Below are 15,890 nucleotides of genomic sequence, written 5' to 3'. Positions count from 1 at the left end.
ATTGTCCATAGGCTTGCTGTGCAATTCTAATTTTATTTCTAATGTGAGAAATTAGCAGAATGGTCTTACAATTTGTGAATGTGGAACTTCCAATAACTAAGAACTGAAAGCACCAGGTCAACACAGATCTTCAAGATGTCATTGTGCCTCTCTGGCTTCTCTTTTTTACAACTTGTTCAGGAGTGTACATGAAAAAAAAAAAAAAAAAAAAAAAACAGAGTGACACACTGTAGTAATGGATTTTTGTTTATGTAGGAAGAGCTACAGAAGTGAATGTTAAATGCCAAAGGGCACTGAAAGTTGTCCCTGGGGATGCTGCACACAAAACTTTAGACAGCTAGTGGTAACCTCACACCATGTGTTCCCAAGCCAGGGTCTTTTTGTCCCCCATGCATTGTGCCAGTCACTGAAACAAGTTTTGTAAAAGAGCAAGAGTTTATCCATGAGGTAGCCAAGTATGAAGATGGTAAATCTAAGTCTCACATCTGCCTCCTGGAGGATATAAGGCTTGGAGATATTTATGGGATAAAGAAGCAGAGTATTTAAGGCATGGGTGAAGGCCAAGTAACGCTTGGATTTCATTGGTGTAATCAATCGTCATGGCTCTCCTGAGATGCATGTTCAGAAAATGTCCCCATTAGCATGATCTGAGGATGGAGGTTTGGCTTCCTGACATCAATAGCCCCCACCCCACTCCCCATTGCACATCTGCACAGGCCCAGAGGAAACAATCCTTGCTTTCAACAAAAATAGCCTTCATAAGCCTGAAAAGTAATCTAGGTAACCATTATCATTACAACCCCTATGTCAAAACTCAACTCAAAGTGGATCATGGATCTTGGATTACTCCACAAAACCTGCATATACTAGATGAAAAAGTAGCCCCAATGCTCCAACATATTGAGGGCATTTTCAAAACTGATAAATTTAACTAAATAATAATATTTCAATAAAATGTAGCTAAATATATTAGAATTAAAATCAATAGCTATAAGAACAAACTGGGAGTCATCTAATGCAACACACAGAAAGATCCTGGAAACACATCCCAGACACACCTTTAGAGAGAAAGGTGCTTTCTATGAGCGTGAAACAGTTTCCCTTCAAAGCCTGCTGCTAGATGCTGGGTGTGTGCAGTGTACATCAGTCACTCCAGTCATTGTCCAAGTCTTGACTTGTGTCCTTGCTTCCAAGACACTGGTCAGGAGAAACTGAGCTAAGTACAAATTGAAACATGAACCTTCATAATTTTGAGTGTTATCCATTCATCAGCCCCTTGTTTATGAGATGATCTACTTCCATTTCCAGTAGGTGGGGTGCCATGGATTAAATGCTTGTGTCTCCCCTCCAACATTTATATGTTGAAGGCCTAATTCCCAAAGTCATAGCGTTAGGAATTTGAGACTCTGTGTAGGTAATCTGGCCACAGAGGTAAAACTCTCATGAATGAGCTTAGTCCTCATGAAGGAAAGAATCTGCTTCCCCTCTCTTTCTCTCTACTATTTGAGAAAAGCTTGGGTCTACAATCCAGATGACAGTCTTCACCAGAACCCAGTCATGCTGGTGCTCTGATCTTACACTTCCATCCTCTAGAAAGGTGAGAAATGTTTAAATATCTGTTGCTTCAGCTCCCCAGGATATGGTATTTGTTGCAGCAGCCTGAGCTGACTAAAGCAGGGGGCAATAACAGCACATCAAATAGACCACTTGAGGACAAAGTGTTGTAGGAGCCTCAGCTTGAGCCCACACGATTCTAAAGACAAGGGAGAGCAGAGCAGGGGTGCTAGCCAGGTGCTGATTTCATGGGTGACAGTTGCAGGGGAGACAATATTCTCTCAAACTGTTGCCCTATCTGCACCATACCCACCCTCACCCTCCAAGAGGGCCTTGGTGCCAAGGCTCTTGCAACTGTTCAAGTGTGAATGACAAGAGAACACTTTGTCCCCAGCAGGGAAGGAAAACCCAAGGTAGGTCACCTCTATGATAGGTCTTACTGGGGCTTTGCTTTCTGGTGGTGGCAAACCCACAGAACACTGCAGATGTGTTTTGCCCTGGAGCTCATCTTTTTTCTCTGCAATCAACTGATGCACCTTGCTTATTTTTGCTATTTTCTTAGTCTCTACAATTTTGGGACTTCTTCGGGTGATTTTTTTTTTTTTTAAAGAGAGAGTGAGAGAGGAGAGAAAGAGAGAGAGAGAGAGAGAGAGAGAATTTTTAATATTTATTTTTTAGTTCTCGGCAGACACAACATCTTTGTTGGTATGTGGTGCTGAGGATCGAACCCGGGCCGCAGAAACGCCAGGCGAGCGCGCTACCACTTGAGCCACATCCCCAGCCCCTCTTCGGGTGATTTTCAATGATTGAATCCATTTAGTTTTTTCTTTATCCACTTCCCTGTAAATCCTTTAAAAAAAAAAAAAACATTCTTTTTATACGTACATGATAACTATACATAATAATGGGATTTATTATGCAGTATTCATATATGCACATAATTTGATCAGTCTCATTCCTCAATACCTTCCCTTTCCCTCCCCTTCTTCTTCCCCTGATCTGCTTGCTCTACTGCCCTGATTTTCTTTCTATCATCATCATTAGTAGTGGTGGAAGTAGTAGTAGCAGTAGTAGTACATTATAATAAATATATAAACTAGATTCATCATGGTATATTCATACATGGATATATCATAATTTGGTAGACTTTGTTACCAAATACTTCCTCATGCCCTCTTCTTCTCCTCCTTCTCTATCCTTTTCCTTTACTCTGTTGGTCTCCCTTTTATTTCCCTGTGATTCCTTGTTTTATTTCTTTTTTTTTCAAATTTTTCATTTTCAAGTCCGTTTCTTCCTTTGCACTCCTACTGTGTGTCCCACCTCTACCTTTCAATTAGACTTCTGCAGTAATCAATTCATCCCAGTACATCCTAAGCATTGCTAAAGCAGACAAACTTTTGCATAATGTATGGTTTGATCGGCTTATTCCCCTGGTTCACACTGCAATGCCCCACACCATCTACCAGAGCCCTTCTAAATGCCTCAGTGCATGTGTCCAGCCCTCCATTTCATAATCTCTAGCATTCTTCCCAAACTGATTTGTCCTGCTTCTCAACCTAGTTCAAGGTCACCTAATTTAAGGGAGCCACAGTGGGGAGCAGGAACTCTTTAATTACCTCAATTTTATTTGCACTATTTTTTTTTTTTTTTTTTTTTTTTTTTTTTTTTACTTTTTGTGTTTTCTGGAGAAATTTTTTTTTAACTCTTGGAGAGAGCCCCCCCCCATTGGCATTTATTTTACAAAATGATGAGTTTAATTAGGTATCTATGCAAACAATTTGATTAAATTCACTTCTCAATGCCTCCCTCATCCTTCCTCCCCAATCCTCTTCCTATACTATCTAGGTCTCTCTTCTACTTTTATGGTGTCACCTCCACACACCCCGCTAGCTTACATATGAGAGAAAACATATAATATTTTCTCACAGTATGACTTATTTAACTCAAAATTATATTCTTCAGTTTCATCAGTTTCCCCGAAAATTGTAGAATTTTGTTCTTTATGACTAAATAATACTCCATTGTGATATATATATTTGTCTTTATCAATTCATCTGTTGATAGCCACCTAGGTGGACTCCATAACTTGACTAGTGAATTGTGCTGTGGCAAACATTTTATTTGTATGCATTTGTTTTTAAAGTATACTCACTTTAATTCTTCTGGATAAATTCCAAGGAATGATAGAACTTGATCATACAGTAGTTCTACTTTTAGCCTTTTGGGGACACTCCATACTGATTTCTACAGTGACTAAAATAATTTAAATTTTCACCAACTGTGTGTATGTGTTTCTTTTCCCCACATCTTCACCAACTTATTTGTTATTTGTATTTTTCATGCTTGCCACACTAAGAGGAGTGAGAAGGAATCTCAGTGTAGTTTTGATTAGCATTTTCCTGATTTGTTAAAGAAGTTGGACTTCTATGCATATTTCTTTTAATAAGTGCCTATTCAGTTCATCTGTACATGTATAGGCTGGGTTATTTTTTAATGTTGAGTTTTTTAAAAATTCTTTATTCAGGAATGGGGGAGGTAGGAAGAGGCCAAGCCCGGGCGTCACCCTCTCCCCTGCCCCGCGGCGGCCCACTGCCTGTATCTGAGTCACTTGGCCGCTAGAGGACCTGAGCCGGAGCCTGAGCCGCCAAAGTAGCAAGAACGGAATCTCCCAACCGGAGGGCGCTCTGGGGGTGCAGGCTAGGACGGAGGTGGGAGGGGGACCGGAAGGTGCAGCGCGCACAGGGAGGGCGAGGGAGGTGTCACCGCTGCCGCCGCCACCGCCGCCACCGCCACCGCAGCAGAAGGAGCGTCGTCTGGGCAGGCGGGTGGGCAGCAGCGGGCAGGAGCCAGCCCTGCGCGGGGAGACCGCGCCCACCACCTTCCCTCCCCCCTACCCCAAGACGGGAGCGGGGCGTCCAGGCCACCGCAGCCGCCTGAGGGAGAGCTGGGGACCGCCTCTTCGGAGTTGAGGCTGAGTTGTCCTCCTGGGAGAGTGCGCCAAGACTGCTGCAGCTGCGGGCCAAGTTAAACCCATCCACAGTAATGGCTGCAGCTTTACCCAGGACCCCTGGGAGAGTTGCAGCTATATAGAATACTGCAGAAAGGCAATCTCCTTTTTTGATGCCTTTATCCAACAAGGTGGCGATGATGTCCAGCAGCTCTGTAAAGCTGGAGAAGAGGAATTTTTGGAAATCACTGCCACTCCTTGGCATGGCTAGCAAGCTCCTTCATGTTAGAAGACTATAGAAGGCTTTGAGAGACTGGATTACAAACCCTGGCCTTTTCAATCAGCCACTGACTTCCCTTCCTGTCAGTAGTATACCTATCTAGAAAGTACCAGAGGGATCACCAAATTGCCTGGGAATATCCTGAAGTAGTAATGAAAGGAACCTCATTTAAAAATTCCCAAATGTGCTGCCACTACTTGTGTGCAGAGCTTGGGACAAGGGAAGTCAGATGTGATGGGAGGTTAGCACAACAGACTCTGGCAAGGCCACCATGCTACTGAGAGGGAACACAGTCTGACCCCAGCAGACCGTGGCTCTCCAGCTTTCTCCAAGGAAAGCAGTGAGGCACTGGATGCTGCTGCTGCCCTCTCTGTGGCTGAGTGTGTGGAGCGAATGGCCCCCACACTGACAAAAAGTGACTTGAATGAAGGGAAAGAGCTGCTAAAAACCAACAAGAAGTTGGCCAAAATGGTCATGTTTTTGAAATGAGTGATGATGATCCACAAAAAGAGGAGGAAATTCAAAAATACAGTGCAATGTATGGCAGATTTGATTCAAATAAAAAGGATGGGAAACATCTCACACTTCATGAGCTCACTGTTAACGAAGCAGCTGCCCAATTCTATGTGAAAGATAATGCCCAGCTTACAAGAAGAGATGAACTTTTTGCTCTGGCTAGGCGTATTTCTGGAGAAGTCACCTATAAATATACTTACAGATACATCAAGTCAACATGTAGTGAAAGAGATGAATTATCCCTAAAGAGAATTAAAGTAGAGGGTGTGTTTCCAGATTTCCAGGATTCTTTGCACACACTCTTTCAGCAGGCTAGAGCCAAGAGTGAAGAACACGCAGCCCTTAGTTCACAGCAGTCTGAAAAGGTGATGGCAAAGCAGATAGAGCTCCTCTGTGCCCAAGCTGGCTATGTTATGAGAGACTGCAGCATGCTGAGAGAAGACTGTCTACAGGGCTTTACCAGGCAGAGCTCAAAAGAGCAATCCTGATGGCTTGCCTTCTGATAACTCAGATGGACAAGGAAAGAGACCTTTGAATATCCAAATGCCTAATTTGCAGAACAGACAGCCCCATCATTTTGTGGTGAATGGGTAGCTGAGTCAACTTTACTCAAGTGAGGCCAAGTCCCACTCCTCAGAGAGCCTTGGGATTTTAAAAGACTATCCTCACTCAACTTCTACTTTGGAAAAGAAAGTCAACAAAACAGAACCTGAAGATTTGAGATAGCTCTGATTCTCCTACTGTTCTCTGGAAATGGCATCAGATTTAAGGATAATGCTCCATCATAGAAATAAGGCTTAATAGCCAATGTTGCCTCATTAAGCTCAGATTTCATAGCCAAAGCATAAGAACTCCTGCATCAGTCTGTGGGAACTGGGAAGAAAAAACAACAGCCACAAAAGAAAAGAATTTAGAGTTGCAATTTATATCACAAATATTGATCCATTCACATTCCTGTGTAAGTTATTTTATGTGGAAAGGTTACAAGTTAATATTGTAAGCATTCATTGTTTCAGAATGTACAATGTAATTGTGTAATTTATAAAGTAAAATCTAGATGTTGAGACCTGTTTGGTCCTAATAGATTTGGATATAGTTTATTTTATTTGAAATTTTATTGTCTGCTTTAAGTGTATTTAAGTGTAAATATTATTATCAGAGTTTAAAATCTTTACAGTCATAAAATAGAAAGCTTAAGTAATATAGTTATTGGCAAGGTTGCAATGATTATAGAAAAATTAAAAGCAAATTCTCATTTTAAGCCAAAGAAAATAGTGTGTATTTAATATTTAATGAAACTAATTTTACCAGGAAATGTATAGCATTTATTCAGTAACCTTTTTGCTGTTTTATTGAGTGAACATTTACACAATTAATTAGGGAAAAGTTAAAAAGAGAGCAATAAAGTAGAAAATCTCTCTTACCTAGTTGGCTCAGATTGGATTACAGAATTGCTGTTTAAGACATAACAAATATAGGAAGCTATTTCTTGGACAGATCTTAAAACAAGTGGACTAATGTGTAAAATCTTTGATTTAAACATTGGTATTTCAGAATGTGTTAAGTAGATTAAGATGTAGTACATTAACCCTAAATGTGATAAAGACGGTGACTTAACAAAGGCTATAATAGATTGTTAGATTTTGTATTCAGAAATTCTTCTCCATGTATAAGAGTCAGACTAGGTGGCTCTCACTGGAGAATGTCTTCCCACCCAACTGTCACAAGAGTGGAATCACTGATCCATATTTGCAGGCATATTTCTATGGAAGTTAAGTTGACAGCTTTATTATTTATTTTACAATTTTATTTGTGTACACCTTTCAGATTTTTGAATGCAGTTTTTTTTTTGTAAAATTCATTTTAACTTAAAAGTATATTTTTAATTTCCCTATTAGTAGACTGCGTGTTCATACACATTATTAAATGTTAATAATATATTGGCATACTTGTAAGGATTTCACATTTGAATCCATAGTGGGTATTAAAAAAAAAAAAAGGAAAATCCAATGTCGGCCAATATCCATTTTTTCTGCTGATTAAAGAGAAGATATTTGACAGTTTATATACTTATTACACATTCATCTAAACCCAGATATTGCTAAGAAGAGAATATGGACATGGAGTATATGTTTTTCTGTTTTTAGTTCTGCTTTAAATTATAACTGTGTAACAAATATTGTCATACTCTGTTATACTAAAATTTGTCAGCCAAATGTTAGATGAAATGTCTGCCCTATAGTCTCTGATCACTGTCACATATATAATTGCTTTTTTCATTTTGATTTGTAGAAGAGCTTTATGGTAGAAAACACCAGTAAACAACTTTTATACTATTAAAAGACTTTTTTTCCTTCCTAAATGCTTTACATGTACCCTGGTATTTTGCCAGCTGAAGAAGCTTTTTATGGACCTTGCAACTTCTTTGCTAACTTGAGGTTGATTATTTTATTATTCACTGCGTGTAGAACTAATGTGAGTACAATTTAAATAGAATTTTCAGTTTTTAATATTAGCCATAGCACTGGTTAGTATCTCAGTAGTTTCATGAAACATTTCCTGTATTCTAATATATTTTGAGAAATTTTGTGGTCTTTTTTTTTAATTGTGTCTTACAGTTCAAGTTTATAAATTTTAATAAGCAATCATTTTTAAAGATGCAATAATCTCCCAACTATTATTTATCCATCTTTCATGAACTCACAAACTGCATCTTTAAATCCATAAGTAAGAGTCCTTAATCATACTTTTCTGCTCTTTCAAGCTTAGTGATGAAGAAGCACAAAAATTTCAGTAGAAAACAGGCTTTATTTTGTAAACATTAATGTATTAAAAATAATATATATAATATACATATATTATTTTTATTTGAATTGTATATATGAATTGGATGTTATAACTAGTTTTCTTTTTTAATTGTGTTAGGGGTATTTTCACTGAACAAGGTTGATTGGTTACCTCAATATTACAGCCAAGATAGTCCAAGGGAGCATTAAAAAAAAAAAATCTTTATTCATTTGGGATATTTGTTTTCTGAAGAGTGGCTGGCAAAGATTTTCTGCCATTCTATAGGTTATCTTTTCACTCTACTAATTGTTTCCTTTGTTGTACAGAAGCCTTTAAATTTGATGTTAGTTGATTTATTGATTCTTTATCATATTTCCTGAGCGATTGGTGTTCTATTCAGGAAATCTTTGCCTATGCCTGTATGTTGAAGTGTTTCCCCAATTATTTCTTCCAATAGTTGCAGAGTTTGGATCTAGTATTTTGGCCTTCAATCAATTCTTAAGGCTAATATATCTGGATCTAGTTTTCTTCTATGTATGGATATGCAATATTTCCAGGACAACTTGTTAAATAGACTTTATATTCTCCAGTGTATATTTATGTTAGTTTTGTCAAGAGCCAAATGTCTATAGGCATGTGGAATTGCCTCTGTGTCTTCTCTTCTGTTCCTTTCCTCAATGTGTCTGTTCTTATGGCAGTACTCTGACTCTGTAGTATAATTTGAAATCAGGGACTGTGATGCCTCTAGCATTGCTCTTTTTGCTCAGTATTGTTATAAGTATTCTGAGAGTTTTGTTCTTCCATATGAGTTTTAGGACTGTTTTTTTTTTTTTGTTTTGTTTTGTTTTTAGTTCTGTAAAGAATGTCATTGGTATTTTGATAGGTATTACATTAAATCTGTAGATCACATTTGGTATTGTGGCCATTTTAATTATGTTAATTCTGACTATCCATAAACACGGGAGATCTTCATCTACTGTCTTATTTCTTTCTTTTCTGTTTTATAATTTTTATTGTAGAGGTCTTTCACTTTCTTGGTTATGCTTATTCCTACGTTTATTTAAAACTATTGTGATGGGAATTGTTTTCCTGAGTTTTTTCTCAGCCGATTTTACTATTCATGTACAGAAAATGTTTTGCATGCTGATTTTATGTTCTGTTACTTTGCTGAATTTCTTTTTATTGCATCTATAAGTCTTGTTGTGGAAATGTTAGGGTTTTCTAAGCATAAGATCATATTATCTGCACATAGGAATAATCTGAATTTTTCCATTTCTAATTGTATCCCATTTATTTCTATCTCTTGCCTAATTTCTAATTTTTGTTTGTATCTAGTATTGCTAGTAAAGTATGTAGGGCTTAAAAAAAAAGAAGCAGGAGGAAGTAAAAATAAATGAATAAAAAAGGGGAGGGAGAAAGGCTGTTATGCAGCAGCTAGTAGAAGAGAGGAAGAACCAGGGAGTGGTTCTACTTGTCATCCTAATTTTTCTTGTTTTCATCTTGTCATGGAGATTTAGTAAGTGTCTTGGAACAATATTGAATTTTTTTTAGCTTGTTTGTGTGTTACTTTAATATTTGAATTCAACTGGGATTTAGAAGACTATCAAAATATATGTGTCTTTTTGGTTTCAGGAAATTTGACCTGCCATTAAAAAAACAAAAAACAAAAACAGGGGTTGGGGGGCGGGGCAGAAGCAGATAATGACAGAAGAAACTGGAGGAGGAGGAACATAAGATGGCAAGGGATATAATTCAGTGGTTGAGTGCTTGCCTAGCATGAATAAGACTGTGGGTTCAATCCTCTGTATGGGGTGGGGAGAGAATGTTAAAAATTTTTTAAATAGAAATTAAAACATTTTATAAAATACATGTATTTGGATTAAAGTATGCACTATCAAATAATTGGGGGAAGAACCTATCAAACACAGGAGACAAAAAATGAACATGAGGGAGTACAACATTATTCCAAGACAAGCTATTTGAGATGGAAAGGTTTCTTACTGGGCTTTCCAGATTTGATTTCTGTCAAGTGTTTTTCTCTCTTCTCTACTTTGGGGGGTGTAGTAAATGCCCATGTCTCCTTAGCTTGTTCTTCAAGTTTCTCTGGGTACAGAGGTAGTAATAATACCAGCTGTCCCCATGATGGAACAAGGAGCTGTTTGTTTAGTTTATTCCCCCTTCAGCTCATCTTTCTCCTTTGAGAACTGCACAGAACTCAAGTCATGACATAAATATGGTCACAGACCTCAGTCCTTCCACTTCTGGAATGAACCTAACTGGGTTCTGTACTTCCTCAGCATGCCTGAGATTGACTAGCTCTCTGAAAAGTCAGAAGAAATGGCCCCTAATTGTGACAGAGTGGACAGGTCTCTCACTGCCTGGCTTGTGGACATGCCTATAGAAATGTGGCATACACTTGGGGTTATCTAAACAGCAATAGAGTTTCAGTGCATCGGGTGCAGTGGCAGAGGAATGGGACAGCCTGGCAACTGGGGAATGGGTTGCTGAAGAAAGGCTGGGTGTGTAGTGGTGGCCAAGAGCAGAGATACCTGCTGCTTTCTAGAGGCTGCACCTCCTGACAAAAGCAAAAAGTGGTGGCCTGGGGCAGAAGCAGAGGCATGGGACAACCTGGCAATGGGCACATGAGTTGGTGAAGAAAGGTTGGGTATGTGGTGGTGGCCAACAGCAGAAGTACTTGCCACTGGGCTGGGGATGTGGCTCAGCGGTGGCGCGCTCGCCTGGCATGCGTGCGGCCCGGGTTCGATCCTCAGCACCACATACCAACAAAGATGTTGTGTAAGCCGAGAACTAAAAAATAAATATTAAAAAATTTTCTCTCTCTCTCTCTCTCTCTCTCTCTCTCTCTCTCTCTCTCTCTCTCTCCTCTCTCACTCTCTCTTTAAAAAAAAAAAAAAAAGAAGTACTTGCCACTTTCTAGGGGCTGCAACTACTGGCAGAAGCAAAAAGTGGTGGCCTAGGGCAGAGACATGCAGCACACCATAGGTGCTGCACTCCCTGATAGTGTCATGCACTCTGTTCTGTTCCACCTCACTCAATGCAGAAGCCAGAAGGAGAGGAGGGGTTCAGGTGTCTTCATCTCATAGATAGTGATCCCACTACATAGGTTGCTCAGCTGGCTCATTTTAAAGGTGTTCCCTTTAAAAATATTCCCTTTAAAAATCCTTTTAAAAAATATTTGTTGTGATCTCTAGGTAGAAAGCCTTTCCCAAGCTCTAAGCTGAGGTATAGTCTCTACAAATGGGCTGCCTGCTTCTCTTTACTGGCAAATTCAGAGAATAGAACACTTCTTGCTCAACTTGTGTCTCTGTAACTCCTGCACCAGCTTAACTCTGTTTTTCTCTCTCTTCTACTGCTTTTTCTGAAGTAAGCTTGTCAGCTTTGCCTCTCCTTCTTTCTCCATGTTGTAGCCCTCTCCTTAGTCCTGCCCTGATGCTGCAGGTGCTGCTTCTGGGGTAACAAATACTTTTCTGTTTTGTGTTCCAGTGTCTAAAATCCTCTGATAGCTCAGTATTTTGAATCAGTGCATTCCCTCTCTCATCCACCTCTCCATTATGTGATTCTATCACTGCTTTGGTTCCAAACTGTGGAGTTGAAACCTGCAGCCTCCCTCACTTCCACCATCTTGATCCAGTCCTAAAGATAGTTTTGAGAGAATTCTCTAAGGGCTGCATCTTCAAAGCAATTTGAGACTCGTTTGCCTGCATGCACACATTGCTTCTATTAAAACTTATCTGTTAAACATTACTTGATCATGTCCAAGTCTTGGTGTGTGAAGACAACCAGGGAGCTTGGATGCCTGAAATATGAACTACCTCATGGACGTGTGGGCCAGAAGCATGTGGGAGGAGTAGGACATCAGTGGTTGGAAGGAAGCCAGCTAGAAAAGAATTGAACTAAAGAGGGTTTCATATAACATTGAAATCATAGATGTTCTTCTCTGTGGGCTAGAAAATGTTAAGCAAGGAGAATGTTACCAGATAATTATCAGAATAAAGGTAAGAAATAAATTACACACACACACAAACACACAATTAGCTAAGAAATTTGTGTGGGAGTTAAGTGGGCACAATGCCCAATCTATTTACATAAAACAAATAACATTTTGGGGACTGCTACAATTTGAAACCTAAAAGGCCCCTTCAAAGGCCCATATGTTAAAAGCTTGGTCCCCAAGTTGACATATTTGGAAAGTGGTGTAATCTTAAAAAGGTGGGGCCTTTTGAGAAGTCTTTAGATATTTGGAGTGTGCCCTGAAAAAGATTATAGGACCCTGGTATCATCCTCCTCCTCCTCCTCCTCCTCCTCCTCCTCCTCCTCCTCCTCCTCCTTCTTCTTCTTTCTCTCTCTCTCTCTCTCTCTCTCTCTCTCTCTCTCTCTCTCGTTGGTTTTAGTTGTAAATGAACACAATATCTTTATTTTATTTATTTATTTTTACGTGGTGCTTCACAGTACTTGGCAAATCCTCTACCATTGAGCCACAATACCAGCCCCTTTCTCTCTGTTTTTATTTCCAGGTCATGAGGGACCTGTTTTATTTCACCACCTGCTCCCATCAGTATGTGCTAATTCATCACAGTCCAAAACAATGATGTCAATGGATTATGGACAGGAACCTATGGCACTATGAGACAAAGGAAACTTTTTTTTTTTTTTTTTTTTTTGGTACAGAGGATTGAACCCAGGGGTGCTTAACCACTGAGTCACACCCCCAGCCATTTTTTTATTTTATTTTGAGACAGGGTCTCACTAAGTTGCTTAGGGCCTTGCTAAATTGCTGAGGCTGGCTTTGAACTCATGATCCTCCAGCCTCAGCCTCCCAAGTTACTGGGATTACAGGTATGTGAAAGACCCCCCCCCAAAGACCCCCAACCACTCAGTGAGGGAGCACACCAGGTCGTCCAGAGATCAGTTTATTCAGCATAGGCTACAGTAGAGATGGAAGGGTCTGCAACAGCAGCAGTGTGGTTTTAAGGACTTAAATCATCCCCCGAGGGAAGTGCGTGTGGTTATGACTGGCATACCTGTTGTTAGTTTTTTATTGGGCTCCTGGGCTGGTGATGGCCCTTTGGTGGGCTCTTTTGGTGGGCCCCTTCTCTTAGATAGGAAGAAGAAGCCAGAAGCCTAAGGCCCTAGGAGTGGTCGCCATTGTTGAATGGTGACCTGGTCCTGTTCTGGTTCCGTGCACCACCACACCCAGATAAAAGACATTTTTGATCATGGTAAGTTGAATTGCCTTGAGTATTTGCTTAGTAACATAAAGCTGACTAACAGAGGGACTGTGCATAGATTGTCTTCTACCTCTCCCTGTCATCCTTTATATTTTTTCTCAATATTTTTCCTCAGTCAGTGATTTTTCAGGATGATTCCCAGAGCCAAATGACCCATGCAGTTTGCCTTGTGGTCATGGAATGGGCCTGGATGACACAGACTTCACCTGATTCAGCTAGAAAAACTTCATGTTCATTTCCTTTTATACTTTTGAGTTCTGCAGAGTTTCAAGCTAAAAACAATCAGAAAAAAAATCAGTGGCCCTAGTGTTGAGAGCCACCAGAGTTCGGGAATAAAGACTTGCTGTTTGAACCAACAAGGCTATGTGGCAGCTAGGTTATTTTGTGCGCAGCCAGACTGCGGCACCCTAGGTGGTCCCATTCTACTTTGTTCTCTCAGTTACACAAGTGATTCTCAGGATCAAAAATTTGCATTTGTGTTGTAGAGAAAGATTTCTGATTCTTCAATTCACCTCAGGAAATTTTATTAAGGAATGAGATGAGTGTTCAAACGTGGAAACAGCAGTTGAAAAATGACTGGTTCTGTACCTCAAGGATGACTTACAAAATTGCTTTTCTTCCTGTTCAGCTAACCTTTTTTGATTCTACACTGGTAGCTCCAGGACAGAGAGCAAATGAACTCATTCTTCCAAGGAGTCAGGTGGGGCTTTCCAGACATGAAGCCCACTCTTCATCTGCTGCTCCCTGGAAACAGGTTGTTGCTTTTATGTATGCCAGTGATCCATTCCTTGCGTACCAATTACTGTTTTTGTTTGTGATACTGCACTAAAGGCATAAGGGATTAGCGGATGAGGCACACATCTGTGCAGTTCATTTGTGAGTTTTACTGCCCATGGGCAACTCCAAATCAATTTCAGGGATCAGTACTGACATTCATTCAACTATCAGAATGTACTTTTTAAATCAATCAAATTTCAAGTGCACATTTGAGGGGAAAAGTCTTCACCATGACATCATGGGTTCACCTTTACATGAAAAAAAAAATGTTGGAATTCAATATACAAAATGGATATTTAAAATAAACACACATCTTATAGTATAAAAGATATGCCTGCCATTTAAAAAACCCATTTGAGGTAGAGGTAAAAATTTTCAACATTCAAGTTATATATATTTACCAGAAAGTCATGTATGTTATAGTTAATATAATCAATAAGATATAACATAATTAGTATAATTCAATATTGCTTGTGACTTCTTTGAACATAAAATTGTGGAAATTTATACAAAATAAAACCAAACAAACAGTACTGATGATAAAAACCATAAGAGCTCCCATTTATTGAGCTCTTGTTCTTGTCAAGTGCTGTTCTAAGTACACACCTCTACGAAAAGTACCTATAATCAGGAGCAGCTTAACAGCTTGTATAATTATTCTATAAACAATGAGAGGGAAACAGAGGTTTTTTTTTGTTGTTGTTTGCTTTTTTTTTTTTTTTTTTTTTTGTATCTGGGATTGAACCCAAGGGCACTTAACCACTGTCACATCCCCAACCCTTTCTAAATATTTTATTTAGAGACAGGGTCTTGCTGGGTTGCTTAGGGCCTTGCTAAGATGCTGAGGCTGGCTTTGAATTTCTGATCCTCCTTGTCTCAGCAGACATGCACCACCACGCCCTGCCAGAGTGGCTTTTAAATTGCCAAATATACACAGCAAAATAACCATGTGCAAGAGCAACTGATAAGTTGTGGTATGTAGGTGTGAGACAGGATATGAGGAGCAGGCAAAAGACATGGGTCAAAGGTGGCTCTGAGGTTTAACATGGGGAAGTAGAGGGTACTGCAGCAGCTGCAGCAAGGTACAAAGCAAAAAGGAGTGATTTGGAAAATGAGGTTTATGTCACACAGATGACTGAGCTGATGCCAACTTTAGGGGAGAAGACATAAAACATTTCTAAGTTTATTTTTTAAAGTGTTTACTTAACAGGGAAGCAGTTTGTTTACTAATTGGCCAAATCAGAATTCTCTTCTTAAGATTTTTAATGAAAAAAAAAATGTCTAGGGGCCAGGGATGTGGCTCAAGCGGTAGCGCGCTCCCCTGGCATACAAAGATGTTGTGTCTGCTGAAAACTAAAAAATAAATATTAAAAAATTTCTCTCTCTCTTAAAAAAAAAAAAGAAGAGAAAAAAAAGTCTATTTTTACTCATTTAATAGAGCATGGCCTATGGATACATATTGAATAAATTTGCTAATGTGTTCAATTTATATTTAATTTGCAATATCTCATTCACTACAACTCTGAAGACTTCTCTAAGTACTTTTAAAAATTATATTAGCATAACTGAGTCAAAAATTTAGAAGTACTTTTTTTTTTTAGTACCGAGGATTAAACTGAAGGGTGCTTGAGCACTGAGCCACATCCTCAGCCCTATTTTGTATTTTATTTTGAGACAGAGTTTTACTGAGTTGCTTAGTGCCTTGCTTTTCCTGAAGCTGGCTTTGAATTCTTGTTCCTCTTGCCTCAGCCTCCTGAACTGCTGGGATTACAGGTGTGCA

At 39.3% G+C, this 15,890-nt stretch overlaps 1 pseudogene; it reads left to right on the top strand.

The window, feature by feature from the left end:
- Nucleotides 1-4,596: 4,596 nt before the first annotated feature.
- LOC144251323 (NGFI-A-binding protein 1 pseudogene) lies at nucleotides 4,597-6,023 on the top strand (annotated as a pseudogene).
- The last annotated feature ends 9,867 nt before the right edge of the window (nucleotides 6,024-15,890 follow it).

Source organism: Urocitellus parryii (genome assembly GCF_045843805.1).
Source record: "Urocitellus parryii isolate mUroPar1 chromosome 13 unlocalized genomic scaffold, mUroPar1.hap1 SUPER_13_unloc_10, whole genome shotgun sequence".
Classification (NCBI taxonomy): domain Eukaryota; kingdom Metazoa; phylum Chordata; class Mammalia; order Rodentia; family Sciuridae; genus Urocitellus; species Urocitellus parryii.
This window is presented reverse-complemented; position numbering and strand designations above follow the sequence as displayed.